At 40.6% G+C, this 23,801-nt stretch overlaps 1 pseudogene; it reads left to right on the plus strand.

Annotated features, from left to right (window-relative positions):
* The first annotated feature begins 1,410 nt into the window (after positions 1 to 1,410).
* On the plus strand, positions 1,411 to 22,670 carry LOC129355251 (transferrin receptor protein 2-like; annotated as a pseudogene).
* The last annotated feature ends 1,131 nt before the right edge of the window (positions 22,671 to 23,801 follow it).

Here is a 23,801-nt window from a genome sequence, read left to right on the forward strand (position 1 = left end):
CATGATCCTGGAACCAGCCAGGAACAGGAACCGGCCAGTAGCCAGCCAGGAGGAGCCGGCCAGGATCCGGCCAAGAGCCGGCCAGGAGGCGCCGGCCAGGAGGCGCCGGCCAGGAGGCGCCCAAGAGAATCTGGCCAAGAGCCGGCCAGGAGGAGCCGGCCAGGCAGGTCATGGAGATCATAGCAGAGAAGATGATGGTGCAGCAGCTGACTGATTCATGAGACCATGATGTTCATATTTTCAGTTTTCGACTTAATGAGGAGGGGAGAATTGTTTGACTACCTCATCTCTCCTCATCTCAGTAGAACAATCATCATGTTGTGTTTATTCATGCAGAAAGTCAAACATGCTTTGTGTGTCTGTGAGCCACTGATCTCAGTGCTGCTGAATCTTTAGCTTCATTGTTTACATCATACCAGCTGATTGAGATGAATATTATAAACATTCTAACATTATAAACATTATAAAGATCAGAAACATCATTAGTTTCTCTCTGTTCATCATCACAGACACAGGGACTCAGGCGCCCCCTGCTGCAACAGTTGGGTAACATCTGTAGCAGGTGGGCGGAGCCGTCTTGGTCTGTTTGCTGCAACAGGGTCATGTGACACGAGACACGCCCACTCTGAGCTGGATCAGAGAACCAATCAGAATTAACCTGGTTTAGCTTCAGACCAGCCAATCACAGAGCAGCTGGTGATGATGTCATCAGTTACCAGGTAGAGGACAGAAACATCTGCTGAACTAGAGAGGAATCAATCAGATCAACTGGATCTCCTGACCGGATCAAGACAGGAATCCAAACAGGAAGTTCTGCTGGTTCTGAAGGTCCAACATGAGGCCTGGAGGTTCTGGTTCTGTCTCTGAGTCTAACAGAGTTTGTAGAAGTTAAATTGTTAAAACATCATTAATTATTAATTATTTAGTTATTTGAACCTGAATCATGAATTTCATTTAATGCTATGACATCATCATGGAAAACATGACCTTTGACCCTCAGCTGCTGGAGACAAAGAGAAAATGATAAACCAGTGAATATTTATTGATATGATGATGATTCTAGTTCATCTTTTCAACAGAAACTTAAACTGTGACCCGAAATAAAACCTGATGAGAACTAACAGAACCAGACCAGAACCGGTCCATTACAGAGCTGATTCAGCAGAACTCTTCCTCTGGTTCTGGTTCTGTAGAACGGGTCCAGGTTTCTCCAGTCCAATCAGAACTGTTCCTGTTCAGACTCCAGAACCTCAGACTGGACCCGCTCAGCTTCTGTTTACTGATCTGTTAATAAAGTTAACTGATAAACTCTCTGCTGACCTTTGACCTTCTGAGCAGCCAATCACAGCAGACTGAACCGGGTCACCCTGCAGAACTCAGCCTGACCCGATCAGAGCACTTCTGGTTCTGATCAGAGCAGCCGGGTCCAATCTGAAGGTAAGAACCGACTGAGACGTTTCAGAACATTTCCCCCTGCTGGTCAGGAGGAGAAACTGCTGCTCAGATCTGGACCAGAACCAGAACCGGTCAGACTGGACCCTGACAGTCTGTTGACTGATTCTGCTGTGGTTCTGTAGACACAGAGATGAACTGGATCAGAACCGTTTTGGACCAACAGAGGACATATTATAAAATTCTACCAGAACCAGAACCAGAACCAGGTCTCAGTCTGATGGTCAGTTTGTCTCTGATTGATGATCTATAGACTTTTATAATAGATCTATTGATATGGAATCAGGTTCTGATCTCTGCAGGTTCTACTTGATTTTATCAGATCAATACCTGATCAATAATCAATATCAGTTTCTCTAGTAGAACAGGTTACATTATGACCTTTGACCTGCTGACAGAATATCAGATAATCTATGATTATTGATCTGACATAAAGATGATCAGCTGATGGATCAGAACCACCTGAACAGATTGGACCAGGAGGGACCAGAACCAGAACCAGAACCAGAACCGGGTTCTTCTGATGGAGACCAGCAGGTTCTGGTTCAGATCCGACCCACAGCATGCCTGAGCCTCCACCTACAGAACCAGCAGGAGACTGAGACAGATTCATGGTTGACCTGACAGTTCAGCAGGTGAACCATGAAGGACCTGATCAGGACCATCTGTTCTGTTCTCCTCCCTGCAGTGCATCATGGGAACTCTGACGGCTCACCTGACTCAGGTAACTCCCTGCATAGCCCCGCCCCCTCTGTCCTGTAACCATGGTAATGTCTCTCTCTAGTCTGATGAACAGGAAGCTCCGCCCCAGAGGGAGGAGTTTAGTCTGGAGGGGGCGGGGCCTGTTGGTGACGTCAGAGGGTGGCTGCTGAGGCGTCTCCATGGTAACAGGAGCAGCTGTGTGTTGCTAGGTGTGTGTGGGGGCGTGGCCTTCACTGCAGGTGAGATCAGATTGATCACCTGATCAAATCAATACCTGGTCATGTGACTGACATGTCATCCTCTACCAGCGTTCCTATTGGCCCTCGCTGTGCTCAGGGGGCGGGGCCTCTGCTCCCAGGAGGCGGGGCTACAGCAGCCTGGGGGCGGGGCCAACAGACCTGCAGACGGAGGGGCGGAGCTTTACCTGGGGGAGCTGAGGGCGATGATGAGGAAGATGCTGCAGGATGAAGATCTGCTCAGCACCGTCAGGTAGACGCCGTTACCATGGTAACCAGTACTTCCTGCCCTCTGATTGGCTGTCTCTGCTGCAGCCGGGTCAGCAGAACCGATCATCCTCCCGGATCCTCAGAGGGAACGGTTCTGGCCTCAGAGGTTCTGGCTCGGTTCAGGAAGCTGCAGATGGATCGGACCTGGACCGAGTCGCTGTTCGCTACGCTGCAGGTACCAGACAGGTGAGACAGAACCGGACTGATCCAGATCCTGCATCAGGTTCAACTTTATGACCCGCTGGATCAGAACCAGAGAGTCACAACTGGATCAGAACCAATCAGAACCAACAGGATGAGTTTCAGGTTCCCTTAGAGACTGAAACTGGACCCAAAAGGACAAACAGAACCTTTTACACGTCTAAAACCAGAACCGGTCCGATCCAGTAGAAACTCATCCAGAATAAATTAATAACTTCCTGGTCCCTGTTTCCATGAAACTAAATTCAGAACAGAAAATATTCACCAGTTTAAAGTTTTTACAACAACAGAACCGGTCCTCTGGATCCGGTACAGTGGCCATCAGACTCTAAACCAGGGGTGGGCACTCCTGGTCTTCGAGGGCCGGTGTCCTGCAACTCTTGCTTGTCTCCCTGATCCAACACCTGAATCCAACACCTGACTCACCTCCTAAATGCAGTCAAGTTCTGCAGAGTTCTGCTAATCACCTCATTATTTGACTCAGGTCTGTTGAAGTAGAGATACATGTAAAAGTTGCAGGAGAATCTTGAGGACCTGGAGTGCCCACCCCTGATCTAGATGGATCACTGAGGTTCTGGTATTTATAAAAACATTCTAGGACTTTCCCAGGATTCTCCATGACCTCAGTATAATTTTCCATGATCCAGAAAAAAAGTTTATGAATGTAAGATCAAAGCAGCAGGTTGAACTATAGAGAACATGAAACTCTGCAGGTATGAGAGAAATATGGAAATGAATCAAAAATAAACTTTAAATCATTTTAGTTTATAAAAGAGACTAAAGGTACACCATGTCATCAAACTCATTTTGACAGGTGCCACGCCCCTTTTACAGGAAGTCCCGCCTTACATTTACTAGGTTTTTTTTCTCACAATCTTTGCCCTCTACCCCCCCCCCCGCCCTCACCGCCCTCATTCCCCCCCCCCAACACACACACACACGCACACCTTCCCCCTCCCTCCCTTCCAGATGTCAGGATGTACCTCTCCTTAAATGAACATTTCTTAGACATCTATTATTCTTTGTTTTCTTGAAAACTCCTATTGACTTCTTTTTAAGAGTAATACCAATACAACAACAGTTATTTAATCAAGAAAAATGTATATAATTATATACTATGCCTACTGAAGTTTAAAAAGATCTGGAATGGAGATGTTACTTCTGATTCTGTGCCTGGCCTACGACTGGGGTCTGAGCTGGGGGCTTGATCAATATAGGTACGGTCTATGGGTGCGGGGCCTGTGGGAGAAAACCCTTTGGGGGTCGTTCTCAGCCACATCTGGTTTTTCTGTTTTCTGTCTGTTTATTTTTTTAAGACAGAAGAAATGTTTTTAGAAAACACCCCCGCTCTCCTCCTGTCATACAATATTAAAACAGGCTTCTGATTTTTTACAAGTAAAGCTCCCCAGCTGCACCGCAGGGGGTCAATGCAGAGGGGGAGTGCTAATTGCCTTGTTGTGTGTCTGGGGCAGTCGTGAGGGCAAAAAAAAAAAGCCCCTGCCCCCTGCAAATACATACGTCTAAAGAAAACCTGCTATTTAACTACATTATTTATGGTAGTGACTACAAGTTTGTGATTTCTTTCATGCTTTCTCCAAAATAGTAAACGCCGGTTTAAACACATTTGAAACTCATAGATTTTTCTGTAACACTCACTAGTGTGATACATTTCAGTAAATGTTTCTCATTTGTACATGTACTTCTTAAGAATATGTGACTGTTTGTAAGCAGGCCAACGGGAGGTTATTCAAATTAGACTTTTAACTTTCCTTGGTTAAAGAATTTGTCCAGAATTTTCCAAAATTTATCCTCCCATCATTGTAAATGCTACTTTGGTTCCATTTTTTTCCTGCTGCTGAATCAACACTGATCTTCCCAGAGCTTCATGCTTTCTCCAAAATAGTAAACGCCGGTATAAACACATTTGAAACTCATACATTTTTCTCTGTAACACTCGCTAGTGTGAAACATGTCAGTAAGAGTTTCTCATTTGTAAATTTATTTCTTAAGAATATGTGACACTTATTAAACAGACCTTACTGAGACTACATATTTAAGTTTTAGCTTTCCCCAGAGTTGAAAGTTTTTTTTTTCTCTCTTTCTTTCTTTATTTTTTTAACACTGCACAACTACGCTCCGACATGGTAAATTATTTTGTTACCTTTATCATTATCCACTACTTTTGTCTCTAACTTATATGCTGTATGTTTCTCGGCCCAAATGATGCTTTTTTCCTCCATCCATCATTTTATACACTTGAGTGTGTTCAGTAACAAAATATAGTTGTTGAATTTTCCGTTACTGAAGCTTATAAATGATCAATGTAAACTTTCAGTCTGTATTCAGATAGTGAATACAATTATATTTAGATTGGATGTTTTAATGCATGCACTTGGATTTCTATCGATTTATTGAATAATAGTCTGCGTAAATATTTATCAAACTGAATGGCCATTCAGGTTTCATATAATTTTTTTAGTTTGGTTTTTTTTGCACAACTTCAAATATATGCTGGCTATCAACCAACCATTCAATCAGTGATTTTTTTTTCTTTTTTTTTAAATAACCCCTCTCACATCTTCTGACAACTAGCCCCAAGTTATAATAACATTAACTAAGTTTGCTAATGGTGCACTTTACCTAAAAACAAATATTAAAAAAATAAAACATACTCACTACACAGCCCTTCTCCCAGAGCTGGTCACAACATGGTGATTGTTTTTTTTTACCGTTAAAATTATCTACAGCTTTTGTTCCTTGTTTAGGGTTAGCAAATATGAACCTAGGAAATTATTGAAACCTTCAAGAATTTTATGTGGCGTAAGATATTAAGAAAATAATCCTGATTCCATACTCATTAATTTCTTTATCTGGCTGTTATCTCTAAAATACGTTTTTATGTTGAACCCCAGACATCTCACCTCTTTCCCACAGTTTTTCATTTTGCTCCACTACTTATAGTCAATGTTAAAAAAAAAAAAAAAAAAAAAAAAAAAAAAAAACCCAGTACAGAGTTTTGAAGCGATGGAGGAAATTTACGTCAATATGGAACCTGTTGAACAAAGTGCATCTCATCCCACAGGTAAGAACAAAGTTACAGAGAAATATAGTATGTATTTAATTTAATTACATTTTGCTAAGGCTCAGGTTTCTGTTCAGGTTTCTGTTCAGGTTTCTGTTCAGGTAGCAGCAGCTCCAAAGAGAGGCTCTGCCTCGGTGTGGCCGTATCTTTGGGAATCCTGAACGTTTTCCTTTTGACCGAACCTTTTGTTTGTTTTTTACTGACTTAAATAATACATTTAAATTGCTGCGCTGTTTGATAAGTAGAATGGAAAATTACTTTTGGTTTTTTTTTTGTAAACTGTCTTTAGATTATCTATCGTAAAATTTGCATTTTAAAATCAACTGAATTACATTAAGAAAGGTTACAATTTGTACAACTGAAGAGAAATGATGAGCAATGTTTTAGGGGTTGATGAAAGCAGAGATTGGTGTTTTTCTTTGTAACATCAAAATTTACACTTTACAAAATTTACTGTGCATTTTCCCATATACCATTGCCTGGTGTCTGAGCTGGTAAAGGTCATCCCTTGCAATATTAAGAAGCAGTTGTCAAAAATTACGATCTTAATTTTTATTTACGAAGCAAAAGATATGAGTCACACTATCTTGTACAACATAATTTACAGTATACAAAGTCTAAAAAGTCTAAAACAGAAGGATTTTAGCGCACACAAATGATAGAGTACTTAATAAATTTTAATAAAAGTCTTCATTTAGATATATTATATTATATTTGTTTAGACCAAAAAGGAAAGTTATTACGTAGTTATACTCTACAATTCAAAAGGGAAAAGTTTTTAAAAGTTTTGACAAACCTTAAAGTCTTTTCAGCTCGTGGAAGATCCGTTTCAGTGAAGTTATCAGTGCAGTGAAGTTAGCAGTGAAGTTATCAGTGAAGTTAGCAGTGAAGTTAGCAGTGAAGTTAGCAGTGAAGTTAGCAGTGAAGTTATCAGTGAAGTTAGCAGTGAAGTTAGCAGTGAAGTTATCAGTGAAGTTATCAGTGAAGTTAGCAGTGAAGTTAGCAGTGAAGTTAGCAGTGAAGTTATCAGTGAAGTTAGCAGTGAAGTTAGCAGTGAAGTTAGCAGTGAAGTTAGCAGTGAAGTTAGCAGTGAAGTTAGCAGTGAAGTTATCAGTGAAGTTAGCAGTGAAGTTAGCAGTGAAGTTAGCAGTGAAGTTAGCAGTGAAGTTATCAGTGAAGTTATCAGTGAAGTTAGCAGTGAAGTTATCAGTGAAGTTAGCAGTGAAGTTAGCAGTGAAGTTATCAGTGAAGTTAGCAGTGAAGTTAGCAGTGAAGTTATCAGTGAAGTTAGCAGTGAAGTTAGCAGTGAAGTTATCAGTGAAGTTAGCAGTGAAGTTAGCAGTGAAGTTATCAGTGAAGTTAGCAGTGAAGTTAGCAGTGAAGTTATCAGTGAAGTTAGCAGTGAAGTTAGCAGTGAAGTTATCAGTGAAGTTAGCGTTCACGGAGGGAAACTTGTTGCTGTTCTGCTCAGTCAGAATGTTGCTGATGTCAGAAAAATCTGCTGTCATGTCATGAGCTGGAAACAAAATAAATAAATAAAATCAACAAACGTGTTTGCAAAAACAAGTTGCATCGTATTTTCACTTAAGACTTACAAAATAATTTCATGATTTTGGCAAAAGTGCCAATCAGGTGTAAAATCTGCTGTAGAATTTAAACTGAGGTAACGCTGAACAGAAAATCGTTTGAAAAAAAAAAAAGAGGAGACATTCTACCCTAAATGCTGCAAATGCAAGCATTGCTGAAAATAATTCAAACTCATGTAACATCGTGTAATGTTTCAGCTCTCTGCATCACTTTGAGTCACCAAGCTTTATTCTTTTTATACCCTTGCTAATTCATCAGTTCGATTTCAGAAAGGAATCAATGACATTTTTTTTATAACAGAAACATAAAACGTACTCATTTTACATCTTTAAGATGACTATAACAAGACTCATTGTGTACACTGAGGGCGATGAGTTCGGTCAAAAGGAAAACGTTCAGGATTCCCAAAGATACGGCCACACCGAGGCAGAGCCTCTCTTTGGAGCTGCTGCTACCTGAACAGAAACCTGAACAGAAACCTGAACAGAAACCTGAGCCTTAGCAAAATGTAATTAAATTAAATACATACTATATTTCTCTGTAACTTTGTTCTTACCTGTGGGATGAGATGCACTTTGTTCAACAGGTTCCATATTGACGTAAATTTCCTCCATCGCTTCAAACTCTGTACTGGGTTTTTTATTTTTTTTAAAAACATTGACTATAAGTAGTGGAACAAAGTGTAAAAAAACTGTGGGAAAGAGGTGAGATGTCTGGGGTTCAACATAAAAACGTATTTTAGAGATAACAACCAGATAAAGAAATTCATGAGTATGGAATCAGAATTATTTTCTTAAATATCTTACGCCACATAAAATTCTTGAAGGTTTCAATAGTTTCCTAGGTTCATATTTGCTGAGTCAATTCTGTATCGTTGAATATTTATTTCTCCTTTTCTCTTTCCCTTCAGCTCGGTTAATCCTACTCATAATAAACACATTACAATTTTCTTTGGGTGACAAAAATAATTGACTTTTACATTCACGCACAACTTTGCGGTCGACCACATGGTACTGCATGGTACCGCATGGTACTGCATGGTACTGCATGATATCAAAAATTTAAAAAATGTTTTAAATCACTGATATAAGAGTAAAAACAATAATAATAATCTGATGTTGAGATATTTCTGCTCTTTGCATCCAAAATGATTTCCTTGAAGGCTAATACATTGTTGGAGCAGATAACCGGTTCCCTCCTCTGTCATATTAAGATCATAATTGTGTCATATGGATCCAGCAGTTTTACAGGTCTCTCAGTCTGTCCTGATAACTAGACATAGTCTTGCTCTCAGTAAATACAACTGTCATCTTTTAACCTTGTTTCTTGTCCAGTAGCAGAAATACTTACATTAAGAAGCCACAGTCCTTGAGTTGCATTCCAAATGACCAAACTTGTATCACCATGAATCAAATAATTAAGGAATTGAACGTATTTGTTCATATTTTAAAGGTATGTAGTTTTAGGACCGCTATCTACAAAAAAAAAAGCTGCATAATCTGGCTAGTTGGGTGTAAACCTCAGTCACCATGTTTCCTCATCTTCTGAAACAACCACCAGGCAGAGAGCAACAGATTGACAATCAATTTGCTTTGTGAAGCACCGCCTCACTGGGAGGGAATCAAAAGGCTAAAGTGCCAATCAGGTGCAAGTTGGGCGGTTTAAAGTAAGAGAAACCCGATACTGCCTTCAGAGCATGCTGAAGATCAACAAGCAAGCAAAACATTCACAAAATGGATGTAGAATATCGGAGTTCAGGAATAGAATTGGAGTACAGGATAGAAGAGTTGACTGAATAAAGACGTTGCACAGAAATTCAGACTGGGAAGCTAACTGGCAAATTGCTAGCTAAGTATGTAGAGCAGGAAAATAGGTTGGATTTACTTAAATTTATGCAAACCAATTGCCTCAAAAGATTCAATTACTGCAACATATAAAATACAAGTGTAGTTACACTGTGTAATTTTGGCAAAGAATGTTCTTAAACTCATCCAGAATATTATTCTCTGCAAAAAAACTTCTTTTATTTTCTACCTACAGCAGCAGCAGCACCAGCAGCAATATATTTGCTACATACAATAAGATACACGGTCTCATTTTTTTTTTTTTTTTTTTTTTTTTTGACATAGTTGTCCTTTTCAAAACCTTGTGGTTTGCTTGAGCAGAAATGGTGTGGTGTCTGCTGGGCGTGTTAAAATATTAAACATTTAGCACACAACATCCTCACTACTTTCAGATAGTTCACTTTTTATTTTATTTTAGTTGTTGCGTGGACTCAATTTAAATAGATTAACTGATAAAGCTTTTTTTTTAATTGTTTGTGTGTTTTATCCAAAGATTCCTGCCAATGGTTTAAGATGAGTATAAACAACTAGTTGATGATAATTAAGTGATGTTCACTTGGACTTTTTTTTAAAAAGTCTGATGTTTTATTTTACACTGAGAGCGGCCAAAGTCCAGGTTCAGCAGAAGGTCTGAAGGCATCTGATTCAGGCTTCAAACTAAGTACCCGTTTGCTTTACTGTAGAGCTTTGGTAAGGTTAAATTTAGTGGGCTAAAGAAAATCAGACAGTTGATTCTCCAATGTGAGAAATCCCTTGAGGTAGTCAAGTTTCTTGTTTGTTCAAATTTGTTAGTCATTTACATAGTATGATGACTAATTAACAGCTGATTTATTAAGTGATCTTCAGTTAATAAATACAATGTAATCTTTCAATTCATAGTTGAAGTTCTATTATCGGAATTCTGCAAATTAAATATTTTGTCGTATATTTCAATAATTCCTTTCATTCAGTCTAAGCTCCCTGAAAAGGAGAAATTACCTTTCAGATCAATATATTTTTGATTGCTTTGAGTATCATGATATTTTTACTTCATCTGACTGATATGATCTTCTTTAACGCATGCTGATGGTTCATATTGTTCGTTAATAAGCTTATCATTTACAAGAGGTGAACATTAGTGAACATTAGTGAACAGATAGCATCATGAGAAGCAAGGAACAAAAGCTGTAGATAATTTTAACAGTAATAAAACCAATCACCATGTTGTGACCAGCTCTGGGAGAAGGGCTGTGTAGTGAGTATGTTTTATTTTTTTAGTATTTGTTTTTAGGTAAAGTGCACCATTAGCAAAACTTAGTTAATGTTATTATAACTTGGGGCTAGTTGTCAGAAGATGTGAGAGGGGTTATTTTAAAAAAAAGAAAAAAAAATCACTGATTGAATGGTTGGTTGATAGCCAGCATATATTTGAAGTTGTGCAACAAAAACCAAACTAAAAAAATTATATGAAACCTGAATGGCCATTCAGTTTGATAAATATTTACGCAGACTATTATTCAATAAATCGATAGAAATCCAAGTGCATGCATTAAAACATCCAATCTAGATAATAGAAATTGTATTCACTATCTGAATACAGACTGAAAGTTTACATTGATCATTTATAAGCTTCAGTAACGGAAAATTCAACAACTATATTTTGTTACTGAACACACTCAAGTGTGTAAAATGATGGATGGAGGAAAAAAGCATCATTTGGGCCGAGAAACATACAGCATATAAGTTAGAGACAAAAGTAGTGGATAATGATAAAGGTAACAAAATAATTTACCATGTCGGAGCGTAGTTGTGCAGTGTTAAAAAAATAAAGAAAGAAAGAGAGAAAAAAAACTTTCAACTCTAGGGAAAGCTAAAACTTAAATATGAGTAGTCTCAGTAAGGTCTGTTTAATAAGTGTCACATATTCTTAAGAAATAAATTTACAAATGAGAAACTCTTACTGACATGTTTCACACTAGCGAGTGTTACAGAGAAAAATGTATGAGTTTCAAATGTGTTTATACCGGCGTTTACTATTTTGGAGAAAGCATGAAGCTCTGGGAAGATCAGTGTTGATTCAGCAGCAGGAAAAAAATGGAACCAAAGTAGCATTTACAATGATGGGAGGATAAATTTTGGAAAATTCTGGACAAATTCTTTAACCAAGGAAAGTTAAAAGTCTAATTTGAATAACCTCCCGTTGGCCTGCTTACAAACAGTCACATATTCTTAAGAAGTACATGTACAAATGAGAAACATTTACTGAAATGTATCACACTAGTGAGTGTTACAGAAAAATCTATGAGTTTCAAATGTGTTTAAACCGGCGTTTACTATTTTGGAGAAAGCATGAAAGAAATCACAAACTTGTAGTCACTACCATAAATAATGTAGTTAAATAGCAGGTTTTCTTTAGACGTATGTATTTGCAGGGGGCAGGGGCTTTTTTTTTTGCCCTCACGACTGCCCCAGACACACAACAAGGCAATTAGCACTCCCCCTCTGCATTGACCCCCTGCGGTGCAGCTGGGGAGCTTTACTTGTAAAAATCAGAAGCCTGTTTTAATATTGTATGACAGGAGGAGAGCGGGGGTGTTTTCTAAAAACATTTCTTCTGTCTTAAAAAATAAACAGACAGAAAACAGAAAAACCAGATGTGGCTGAGAACGACCCCAAAGGGTTTTCTCCCACAGGCCCCGCACCCATAGACCGTACCTATATTGATCAAGCCCCCAGCTCAGACCCCAGTCGTAGGCCAGGCACAGAATCAGAAGTAACATCTCCATTCCAGATCTTTTTAAACTTCAGTAGGCATAGTATATAATTATATACATTTTTCTTGATTAAATAACTGTTGTTGTATTGGTATTACTCTTAAAAAGAAGTCAATAGGAGTTTTCAAGAAAACAAAGAATAATAGATGTCTAAGAAATGTTCATTTAAGGAGGGGTACATCCTGACATCTGGAAGGGAGGGAGGGGGAAGGTGTGTGTGTGTGTGTGTGTGTGTTGGGGGGGGGAATGAGGGCGGTGAGGGCGGGGGGGGGGGTAGAGGTCAAAGATTGTGAGAAAAAAAACCTAGTAAATGTAAGGCGGGACTTCCTGTAAAAGGGGCGTGGCACCTGTCAAAATGAGTTTGATGACATGGTGTACCTTTAGTCTCTTATAAATCATTGAACCACATTAAAGACCTGCTGTCGCCATAGCAACCACTCTGGTTCTGGTTCTGGCTCTGTATCAGAACCAGAACCAGATGAGGAGAAGCAGCAGATAATTCACAAACATTTCCTGTTACTTTGCTGTTTTCTAAAAAATGATAAAATATGATAAATAATAAATTTTTAATATGCAAATGAAGTTAGAAATAAGAAAATAGACATTTATTCTATTTTAATAAAATCTGAATTAAATCAATAAGTTTACCTCAACAATTTTTACAAATTAAACTGCAGTAAAATTAAATTACATCTTCATATAATAAAAGAAAAAAACTTTACAGAAACATTTTGATTAATAAAATATTAGCTTTATATTTTATACAATTAGAATCGAAACATTTTAAATATTGTATTAAAACTGTCATCTAATTATCTCCTGTAACTAACTGAAGCTAAATATTTAACAGAAACTTTCATTAAACTTATTTATAAAATATGATTTAAGAATCTTAATTTCACAAACTTCAAATTGGTATCAATTGAAGTAAAACTTTAAATGGTAAAAATTTAATAATTTAAAAGTCCGGTGTTCTGAGATCAGTGGAGGATCTGCTGACTCAGGACATTTTCTTCTTCTTGGGTTTAATCCTGGTGCCTAACTCTGCAGGTCCGTCACCAGTTCCCTCCACCTGGTGGATTCTGCAGGTCTGGTTTCTGAACAGATTCCTCTGAACCCGTCTGATTACTGTCCGTACAGCGCCACAGGAAATTACACGGTAGGAGCACAGGAAGTGATGGTTTCCATGGTAACCACAGTCCCACTCACCTGTCTGTCCACAGGGGGGCGTGGTCTACGCCCACTACGGCCGTCCAGAGGATTTCAACTGGCTGAGGAGTGTCGGCGTGTCGGTGGTCGGTCACCTGGTGGTGATGCGGGTCGGGGGCGGAGTCAGCTTCGCTGAGAAGGTCCGATTGGCCGAGAGGAACGGAGGAGGCGGAGCTCTGATCTACCCTGACCCCGCCGACCTGCCGCAGGATCCCCGGCGCCTCGGACTGAACGCTCACACCGCCGTGTCTGAACATGTAAGAGAGAGACACCTGAGACTCTCCTGAGCTGCTGACCAATCAGCTCCTCTCCCTGCAGGTGCACCTGGGGTCAGGTGACCCCTTCACTCCCGGCTTCCCGTCCTTCAATCTCTCCCGGTTCCCTCCCATCCCGTCTTCCGGCCTCCCGCTGATCCCGGCGCTGCCAATCACCGCTACTGTAGCTGCCAAGCTGCTCAGGTAGGACACGCCTCCTCATTAAGGCCCCGCCCCCTCAGGTGATCAGCTGCTACCTGTCTGCCCTCCTCTCCCCCTCAGCCAGCTGTCGGGTCCTCCCTGTCCGCCATCTTGGAGAGGGCGGCTGCCGTACGTCCGCTGCGTTCTCGGTCCAGACTTCGGTTCTGGTCGGAGAGTCCGGCTGTCGGTCCAGAACCTGATGACTCCGGTTCTGCTCAACAACATCTTCTCTTCCCTGGAGGGCCGAGAGCCAGGTATGACATCATCACACCGCCAGGTGACGCCCCCAGGTGTAAACCAGTGACCTCTGACCCCAGACCAGTACGTCATACTGGGAGCCCAGCGGACTCTCTGGGTCCAGGAGCCGTGAAGTCTGGAGTCGGAACCGCCGTCCTGCTGGAGCTGGCCAGAACCTTCACCTCCATGGTGAAGAACGGTAAGACTCACCTGGACTTCCTGTTTCTGGCTCACCTGGACAGGTGAACTTCCTGTTTGGACTTCCTGTTTGGACTTCCAGGTGAACTTCCTGTTCTTCCAGGTTTCAGTCCGCGCCGCAGTCTCCTCTTCGTCAGCTGGGACGCCGGAGACTTTGGGAACGTCGGAGCGACGGAATGGCTCGAGGTTTTTCCCAGAATCCCTTTCTGCCTGTTGCTGACCTGAACTCTGTCTGACTGTGACCTTTGACCCCCAGGGTTACCTGTCCATGCTGCACTGAAGGTCGTGGCCTACTTCAGTCTGGATCAGGCTATCATGGGTAACTGAGCCAATCAGAGGGCTTGGTGCTGCTCTCAGCCAATCAGAGCGCTTCATGTTCCTCTTAGCCAATCAGAGCTAACAGGATGTGTTGTTCACCAGGTGATGATCACCTGTCGGCCTCCACCAGTCCTCTGCTGGTCGACCTGCTGGACGCCGCCATCAGACAGGTGAGGAAACGTTTCAAACTGCAGAGATTAAAAACCAGAAACGTGACGATAAATGATTTTGGTTCTAACAGGTTTGGTTTTACAGTGTTTGGTTCAAACTCACCTGACAGTGAATCTCAAACTTTAACTCAGAAAAAAACAAACTGATGAGAAACGATGAGATTATTTAAAGATCCAGAATCTCTGACTGTCATGGCCGCCGTTTCATCAACATGTAGATTCCTCTCTGTTTTCTTCCATTCAGCTGAATTATCATCACACAATGATATCTGATCTATAATCAATAATCATCCTTAAGATCCTCAGAAAGAGAAAAAGCATAAAACTCTCACCATGTGAACCAGGCAGTAAAAGTTTACAGACGAGAAACAAGGATCCACAGGGATCCACAGAGATCTGTACCTGGACTCCTTCAGTTCTTGATCTTTTCAGATCACAAATGTTATTTTGATTCATTATTATAATTCAGAATCATTCAACATCATCTCCTCCCTGCAGACGATGTTGGGATTATAACTTAGTGCAGGAGTTTCACCTGCACTAAGTTCTCCTGTCACTTCCTGTTTGTCCCTGAAAGTTGGACCCAATCAGGGCCGTGCAGAGACCTTTAGAGGTTCAGGGGCTCAAGCCCCCTTCCTCCCCCCTCTGCATGTTCCTGAACCAAATGATCATCTTGTTACCAGCTGAGCTCGTTCTGCTGAGGGGATTCAGGTGTTTGATTGATTTGCAGCAGAGATGCAGCTAATCAATAGTTACAGGACTTGATCACCTCTGATCTATAGATACTCTAGCATGCAGTTCCACATCCAGCCAGCAGGTGTCTCCTGTTCCTGGGTCTCTGCAGGTGGAGCATCCCAAACATGCAGGTCAGACCATCTACAGCCAGGCGGAGAGAGACGGAGGCAGCTGGAGGATGTGAGGAACCAATCAGAGCTCTAGTCCTCTAGACAAGATGGCCGACAGGCTAGCTCCAGGCTAGCTAGAGGCTAACTGCTGCGTCTCTCCTCAGCATCAAACCGCTCTACCTGAACAGCGGCGCCTACAGCTTCACTGCATTTGCTGGAGTTCCTGCCATGGAGCTGAGGTTCACTGAGGTAAAGTCCAGTAACCGGTTGGACCCAGAACAGCCCGGTTCTGGTCCATCAGAACCATAATGGCTGCCAGGTCACTGAAGCATAGAGCTAGAGCCACTAGAACCTGTCTACATACCTGTCCTGCTCTGTCGTCTCGTCCTCCAGGACAGAGCCTATCCGTTCCTCAACACGCCGCTGGACACCGTCCCTCGCCTCCAGGAGGTGCTGGGGGGTCGTCTGGGGGTCACTGGGCGGAGCCTGGCGGAGCTGGTGGGGGATGGTGCTGCGATTGGTCCATGACCACATCCTGCCGCTACGCATCACTTCCTACGCTCAGACGGTGCTGCAGTTCAGCGCTCACCTCAACAAGCACTCAGCTGAGCTGCAGGTAGAAACAGGAGGACGATGGTGTCCTTTAGATGGACAGGTAGAGGACAGGTTGTGTCTGTATTGGCTATTTGTCCAAAACTAAAATTCCCAAAATCAAAAATCTCAAGTCATTTTTGTTTTCTTTTGTATGTAAATTTGGACTTTGTAATAAAATTAATCTATCAAAATTTCAAAGTGATGAAAGCAAAATGAAATAAACTCCAATAGTCACTATAGAGCACTGTGTTGGTCCAACAAAGGGTCAAAAAGGTCAAAATGTGTCTCTTTGTTTGTTTTATTCCATTTTCCAGATACAGAAACAAGTTAACAAGTTACAGTTGTTACTGTTCTCTCTCTAGTGACAGGAAAAACCTGAAGACTTAACTAAACCTACATATCTATACTATGAAACACATCCAAACTGAAATTAATTAACTCATTTAGTGAATTATTAACCAAGGAACGTATTTAAAATTACATAAACATTCTAATTATAAATCAACTAGAAAATAAGCAAATAAAAATGAACTAAATCATTTGAGGTAAAGTCTAAATTGTAAAATTGAACTGAAAATTGAGAAAAAGCTCCTACACTGTCCCTCCATCTCTCTGTCCCTCTGTCTCTGTCTCTCTGTCCCTCTGTCCCCCTGTCCGTCTGTCTCTCAGTCCAGAGGCGTCTCTCCTCAGTGGCTCTTCAGCGCCAGAGGAGATTACAGTCGGGCAGCAGAGACTCTGCAGAGAGCCGTCGACTACAGCGACCTGCACGACCGAACACGGCCCGGTTCTACAACACCAGGATCATGAAGGTACCGGCAGCAAGGAGACACAGTTAGAGTCTCAACAGCTGAGAGAGAAAATCCTTCCTAAAGGTGGAAAATATCACACATATCAAAAGAAAATATGATAATATAGGAAACAGCGCCCCCTACACTTCCGGAGAGCAATGGTCCCATTTCCATATAAGGTCTGAGTCTGACAGTAGCCCCGCCCCTTCCTGTTTTCTGCAGGTTCTTCTCCCACTTCAACAACTTACAAAAACAAAACAGAAGAGACATGTCTCAGTGTGAGACATGTCTCGCTGATTGGACAACAGGCATGAATATGTTTTCTATATCAGCCACTTTAATGCTCCACTAGTTGCACTAGTTGCACTAGTTAAACGTTGCTCCGTTGCTCCATTGTTATGAGTTCTGAGTGATTCATGTTCTTCCTGTTGATCGTATATAAAGTTGATCCCAAAGATTTTCTTCTTGTCCAAATTCAAACTTTGTTCCAGTCAGATGAATCATTTATGAACAAATCCATTTATTCATGATTCACAGCAACAATGTTAACAATGACTCTGGAGCCACAGCCCCATCTAGTGACCAAACACCAGAAATACACGTCTGGCTCCAATATAAACTGAGTCCTGCTTCAGTCGCCGCCATCTTGATAGTGGCAGTTTAAACAGTTTTACAGGACAAAGTGGAGCCTCTGCTTTTAACTTTCACTGGTAACATTAAAGATGATAATAACAAGTTAAATTTAGGAGCAGAATATCTTGACTTTGTGTTCAGTTCTGAATATTTAGTGCTGAAACAAACTTATAAATAACAGAGAAATATTCTCTTTGTAACAACATTGTTAACAACTCTGGTCATTTTCTTAGCTAAACTAACTTTTTTAATGTTGTGTTGTTTTAATAATGAAGGAGTTTCTAATGAGAAAACCTATAATCAGCTCAAAGTGTCGTACTGACATGAAAGTCACTCTAGACTCTAGTAGCTCAGAGGATTTATATCATTGTCTACAATATTTAATAACACATTATAATCATTATATAAACATTATGATCCATAATCTTCAAACTGCAGGACATGCATTTTCTAACAAGGATCATTTGGAGGCGACTGCTGGACCTTCCTCACCTGTTAGTGGATTATTTGTTCTCATTCATTCATTCATTATTTCACAACACAGTGAGAAATATTCATAAGACCCACTTTACTCAGATTAACTCTTTAGTAGTTCAATCTGTCTCTGCTGGAGGTTCTTGACACATTGATGATGGTTCCACTTATTGCTGTCTTTGTTGTGACATCATTCATTTATAAAACAGGGCATGAAAATATTGGCAGCCCATAATTTCCTGTGCCAAAATATGCACAACAAATGCATTAAATTATTATAAAGAGTTTGGAAAGATTTCACTTTTCTACACAATCATTCCTGATCTCTGAGCTTCTGGTATTGTTTCATACCAGAAGGAGAATAATTTGGGAAAATGTAAGCTGGTTGAATTGCTCTTCTGTTATAATTCATCACGGCCTGATCATTTAAAACCAGCACAACGCAAATCGGATCCAGTTACACAAATATTATCAGGCTCAAAATTCATACTGCTTTAAAATGCTCAGAAATTAATATGCATAACTTGGAGACATGAAAAGTTTAGAGGGATTTCACCTTTTATAATGACTCTTGTTCTCTAAGCTACTGCAATAAGTTTTATATCAACAGGACAATAGACAGGAGATGCAAATATTATCAAGCTCAGAAATTAAATTGCATCTCCCACCATTAGTAGACTAGAAGTTTAAGGATGATATAAAATGTTTTACATAACGAGCCTCTGTTTTGTAGCTTGAAGCTTTTATGGTGTTAAAAGAAAAATCTGGGAATTTCAAACCATCAGAGAACATTTTCATCAGACACTGAAAAACTGTATTTATTTCAATTAATCTGCTAAATAAACCCGTTTTAGGGCTTACATGGTTAAGAAACATAATAATGTTACAAATATTTTTAAAAGTTTCAGTCCGTTTCCTCATCAATATGAGTTTAGAGCGATGCTCCAGTGACAGGATTCATAACTCTGCATAATATCAGTTAATAGAGATCAGAGCTGCAGAGATTTTTCTTTTGTTTCACAGTTTATCTCCTCAATGTCTTTAGATGCCAAGTCGCCCCAATATGGTGAAGATATTGTTCTCTGAATATGAATGAATCAGGGATGTATTTCTATTGTTAGATCATCATTAGCTTTAGCCTGTGGCTAACCAGACGTCTCAAACTGGTCCCAGTTCAACCAGCAGACTGAACCCCGGTCTGTCTCTCTGTTGCCATTATAATATAAATACATTTATAATGAACTAAACTCTGTTGACTTTCACATTTTGTGTATTTTAAGTGAAATATCTCAGTTTGAAGTATTAGGGTACTAGGGTATAACCCTAACCCTTAGTTTTTTATTTTTTTCATTAATATATCTAATAGTTATAGTGATAGTGAGCGATTGTGACATTTATTAACTTAAAATCCTTCACAGATCGGCACTTTATGAACTTCTGTCCATTAATTTCTATTAGCTTGCTAGCAGATTAGCCTCTTTCAACATGGCGGACGCTATAACCGTCCAATCAGCTCTCAGGTCTCCAACTGGGAAACATTTCTGTTTGTTAATGTCACTGGTGACATTTTTGTATTTTCTGTATTTTATTTTGTAGTATCGGTTAGGAAGTGATGTAAGCCTGAGTTTTAGCTCATGAGAGCATTTTAATATAGTTCTGGTTCAGTTTGCTGCTTTCTCAGCATGAGACTGAATATGTGGTGTAAACCTGAGAAGTGATGCTCCGAGTGATGATGTTGATTTATTCCTGATTCAGTTTGTTAAATGAACTGCTGGAGGTGATGATGATAATGATGATGATGTGGGAACTCAATAGATCCTCCTCAGTTTTCATAGCTTCACCTGAATCTTGTTGTTTGTAACTGCATTTCAGCTGCATCTGGTTTTCCATGGACTTATTGCAGCAGATACAGTCCAAGCCTCCATGAAGCCCAAAGCTAAATGTCTACTTATGCTAATAATGTGGACGTGTTGCAATCAACAGTCTGAAACTTATTACATGGATAATGAGATATATTTATTGACCATCTGATTTATGGACCCGTTGATTTCTGGGAGCCGATTTCCTTCATTTTGGGGCATCGTGTTCGGCAGATCCTGACATGTGAAGCTGATCTGAAGCTGATCTGATGTCCATCATGATGTCCATCATCTCTGTCCTTCTGCAGAGACAGTTGGACTGACAGACCAGGCCAGTCTCAACATTTAGAGCTAATATTCACTGTTAGCAACTCAGAGACTTTGCAGCTACATTCAGAAACTTTTCAGACTCAATAAATTCATATGAGCCAAAATCAGCAGGTCAAAGGTCGGAACCAGGAATCGGCCAGAAAACTGCAATCGCTGCAGAAACACATTCAATTCATTTCTCTTCAGCTCCAATAGCTAAAATGTCATTTATATCAGGAGAGTCTTTCTGCCCTGGAATGTGGACCGGTACCGGGTCGGTTCTGGTACTGGGTCGGTTCTGAGCCTCCAAATGATTTTCTCAGCAGCAAACAGCAAATGTTTGCTGTTGAGACGTCAGGCTGCAGCAGCTGCAGCCTGACGTCTCAACATTCAGCTGGACAAAATCAGACATGATGAGTTTTAATTATTCATATCAAACAGTTTGAGCCAAAATAGCTCAGAAATATTCAGATCCACCAGGAGAATCAACTCATTAACGTTTAAAAGATGCAGCTTAAATGTTGTAGAACTGGACGGGTCTGGTTCAGTGACTGGACGGGTCTGGTTCAGTGACTGGACCGGTCCGGGTCGTCAAGGTCATTTCTGTTAGCATCTTCACGAATCTATTACATTATATTATATACATTATATAACATTATAAAGGCTTATTAAACAAATCTTATCTTGGCTCTTTCTGTTCTTCCTCCCTGAAGGATAAATCCTTTTTTAGTTTTGCTAACTTAACCTCTGACCTTTGGTCGTTTGGCTGCAGCTAATGATACCAGCAAGGCATGCAGTACCTACTGCGGCCACCAGGGGAACCAAGAGCAATTTATTTATTTATTTTTTTATCAATGATGTGATGATGATGATGAGATGATTGTAACTGCATTTCTACATACATTATCAAATTTATATTATTGTAAAAACAAATCACTGAATGATGAAATTGTGTATTGTTGTTATTATAATCACAGAAATTATTACTAAATAAAATAATCAGCTCCACTCTGGGCCCTCAGTGGCTTTGGGATCCTGAGCAGCTGCTGAGTTTGTTTGTGCCTTAGAGGAAACTCATTTCAGCCGCTTGTATCCGCGATCTCGTTCTTTTAGTCATGACCCAAAGCTCATGACCATAGATGAGAGTAGGAACGTAGATCGACCGGTAAATCAAGAGCTTCGCTTTTTGACTCAGCTCTCTCTTCACCATGATGGACCGGTACAGCACCGCTTCATTACAGACGTTGTACCAATCAGCCTGTCGATCTCCCACTCCCTTCTTCCCTCATTCGTGAACAAGATCCTGAGATACTTGAACTCCTCCACTTGAGGCAGGACATCTCCCTCGACCCAGAGAAGGCACTCTACCTTTTCCTCAAGACCATAGTCTCAGACTTGGAGGCCCTGATCCTCATCCCGGCCGCTTCACACTCGGCTGTGAACCGCTCCAGTGAGAGCTGCAGATCATGACCTGATGAAGCCAATAGGACCACATCATCCGCAAAAAGCAGAGATGCAATCCTGAGACCACCAAAACGGATCCCCTCAACACCTTGGCTGCTCTAGGAGGTGCAGCTGAAGCAACGTTAGAGAATAAAAATAATATTTTACATATGAACTCTTGTCTTTCTATGTAATTATCTAATAAAATATCTGGAAATACAATTTAAACAATGGATCATTATCTATTAGAAAGTATCTACAAACTAGTTTTGTTAGTTTCTTCTCTTCCTGTTTTTAGTGCAGATATTTGATCCACTTTAATCTTTTTTTGGTCATTTTAAAAAAATTAACTCCTTGTGATCAACGACCTTCAAAACATGAAAATATTGATTATCTTTCTCTCTATTAGAACGATTGATCGACCGTCCAGGACTCAGACTTTAGGCATCGTGATACTGATCAACAGAAATTAATGCGTTAGGTTTAGGGTAAAGGTTAGGGGTCAGGGGTCAGGGTTAGGTTTCTGGGTGAATCTGAGGCTCCATCAGCAGCAAAATCAATCAGATCTGATTAAAGGCTGAAATTCATTGTGATCATGAGACCTGAAATCTCAGCATCAGTCGTTACCCAGACGACTCAGCATGATGACATCAGCATGATGACATCAGCATCATCATGTTTATCAGCAGTTCATCACAACAGATGTATGACCTCTGACCTTTCCCCTCTGCCTCCAGGTGGAGTACTACTTCCTGTCTCAGTACGTGTCGGCCATGGAGACGCCGTTTCGTCATGTGATCCATGGGCGGGGCAACCACACTCTGAGCGCGCTCACCGAGCATCTGACCCTGCTGACCTCTGACCCCGGACACTTCAACGAGAACCGCTTCAGACGGCAGCTGGCTCTGTTCACCTGGACCCTGCAGGGGGCGGCGAACGCTCTGAACGGAGACGTGTGGAGCATCCGGCACACACACACCTACACACACTGATACACACACACACACTGATAGATACACACACACACACCTACACACACTGATACACACACTGATACACACACACACACCTACACACACTGATACACACACTGATAGATAACACACACAGACATACAGTGTTGACCTCTCAGTCTGGATCATGTGACCTCTTGACCTCCATTTCCTCCATCTTTCAGTCTTTAGTGTCTCTGAGGATCAACAGGTTCAATAAAAACTAAGCAGATTAAATATTCATGAAGCTTCATTCAGACGTTTTGCACATAAATGAATAAACATCTGAATCATCCAATGAAATGAGTTTTAGTCTCATGTTGCTGTGAACTTTGTTCTGTTTAAAACATTAAAGTTTTACTGAAATCTGAACAGAAAACATCCAGAATATAAAAATAATAAAAGTTCATGAAGCTGCAATGAAACGAAACCTGGAGATGAAAATAAAACTAGATAATAAAGAACATTTTGATAAAAACCATCCAGAGAGTTCTGGTATTAAATACATATACAGACTGAAAGGATGAGGCATTTTGGTCCAATGTGTTGCCATGACAACCTGAGCAGTGTTAGCATAACTCATGTTAGCATAGCTAGTGTTAGCATAACTCATGTTAGCATAGCTAGTGTTAGCATAAACTCATGTTAGCATAGCTAGTGTTAGCATAACTCATGTTAGCATAGCTAGTGTTAGCATAGCCAGTGTTAGCATAACTTATGTTAGCATAGCCAGTGTTAGCATCACTGAACCAGAACCCTGATGGATGAACTATGGACAGACAGCTGGACGCCATCATCACCTGATGGCAACAGAACCGAAATAAACAAGAATCATGAAACCAAACAGCCTAAAATGTTCTGGAAGAAAAAACAGACATTAAATCATCAGAACCACAGAAGAAGATCTGATAAAAGGAAAACATGGAGGAACTGATGACGTCACAGCATTGGTGCAATGACTATGTCTGCCAGCAGGGGGAGACAAACTGTCACCTGCCAAGTTAGGGTTAGAGTGGGTTCTGCTGGTTCTGGTGGTTCTGCTGGTTCTGGTGGTTCTATTCAGCACTGAGTCGGAACCAATATTCAGTTTTATAAGGAATTTATTTAAATATTTGAATTTAATTAATAACTATTTTTTCTGTTTTTACAA

Source organism: Poeciliopsis prolifica, unplaced genomic scaffold (genome assembly GCF_027474105.1).
Source record: "Poeciliopsis prolifica strain line A6 unplaced genomic scaffold, Auburn_PproV2 SCAFFOLD128, whole genome shotgun sequence".
Taxonomy (NCBI): domain Eukaryota; kingdom Metazoa; phylum Chordata; class Actinopteri; order Cyprinodontiformes; family Poeciliidae; genus Poeciliopsis; species Poeciliopsis prolifica.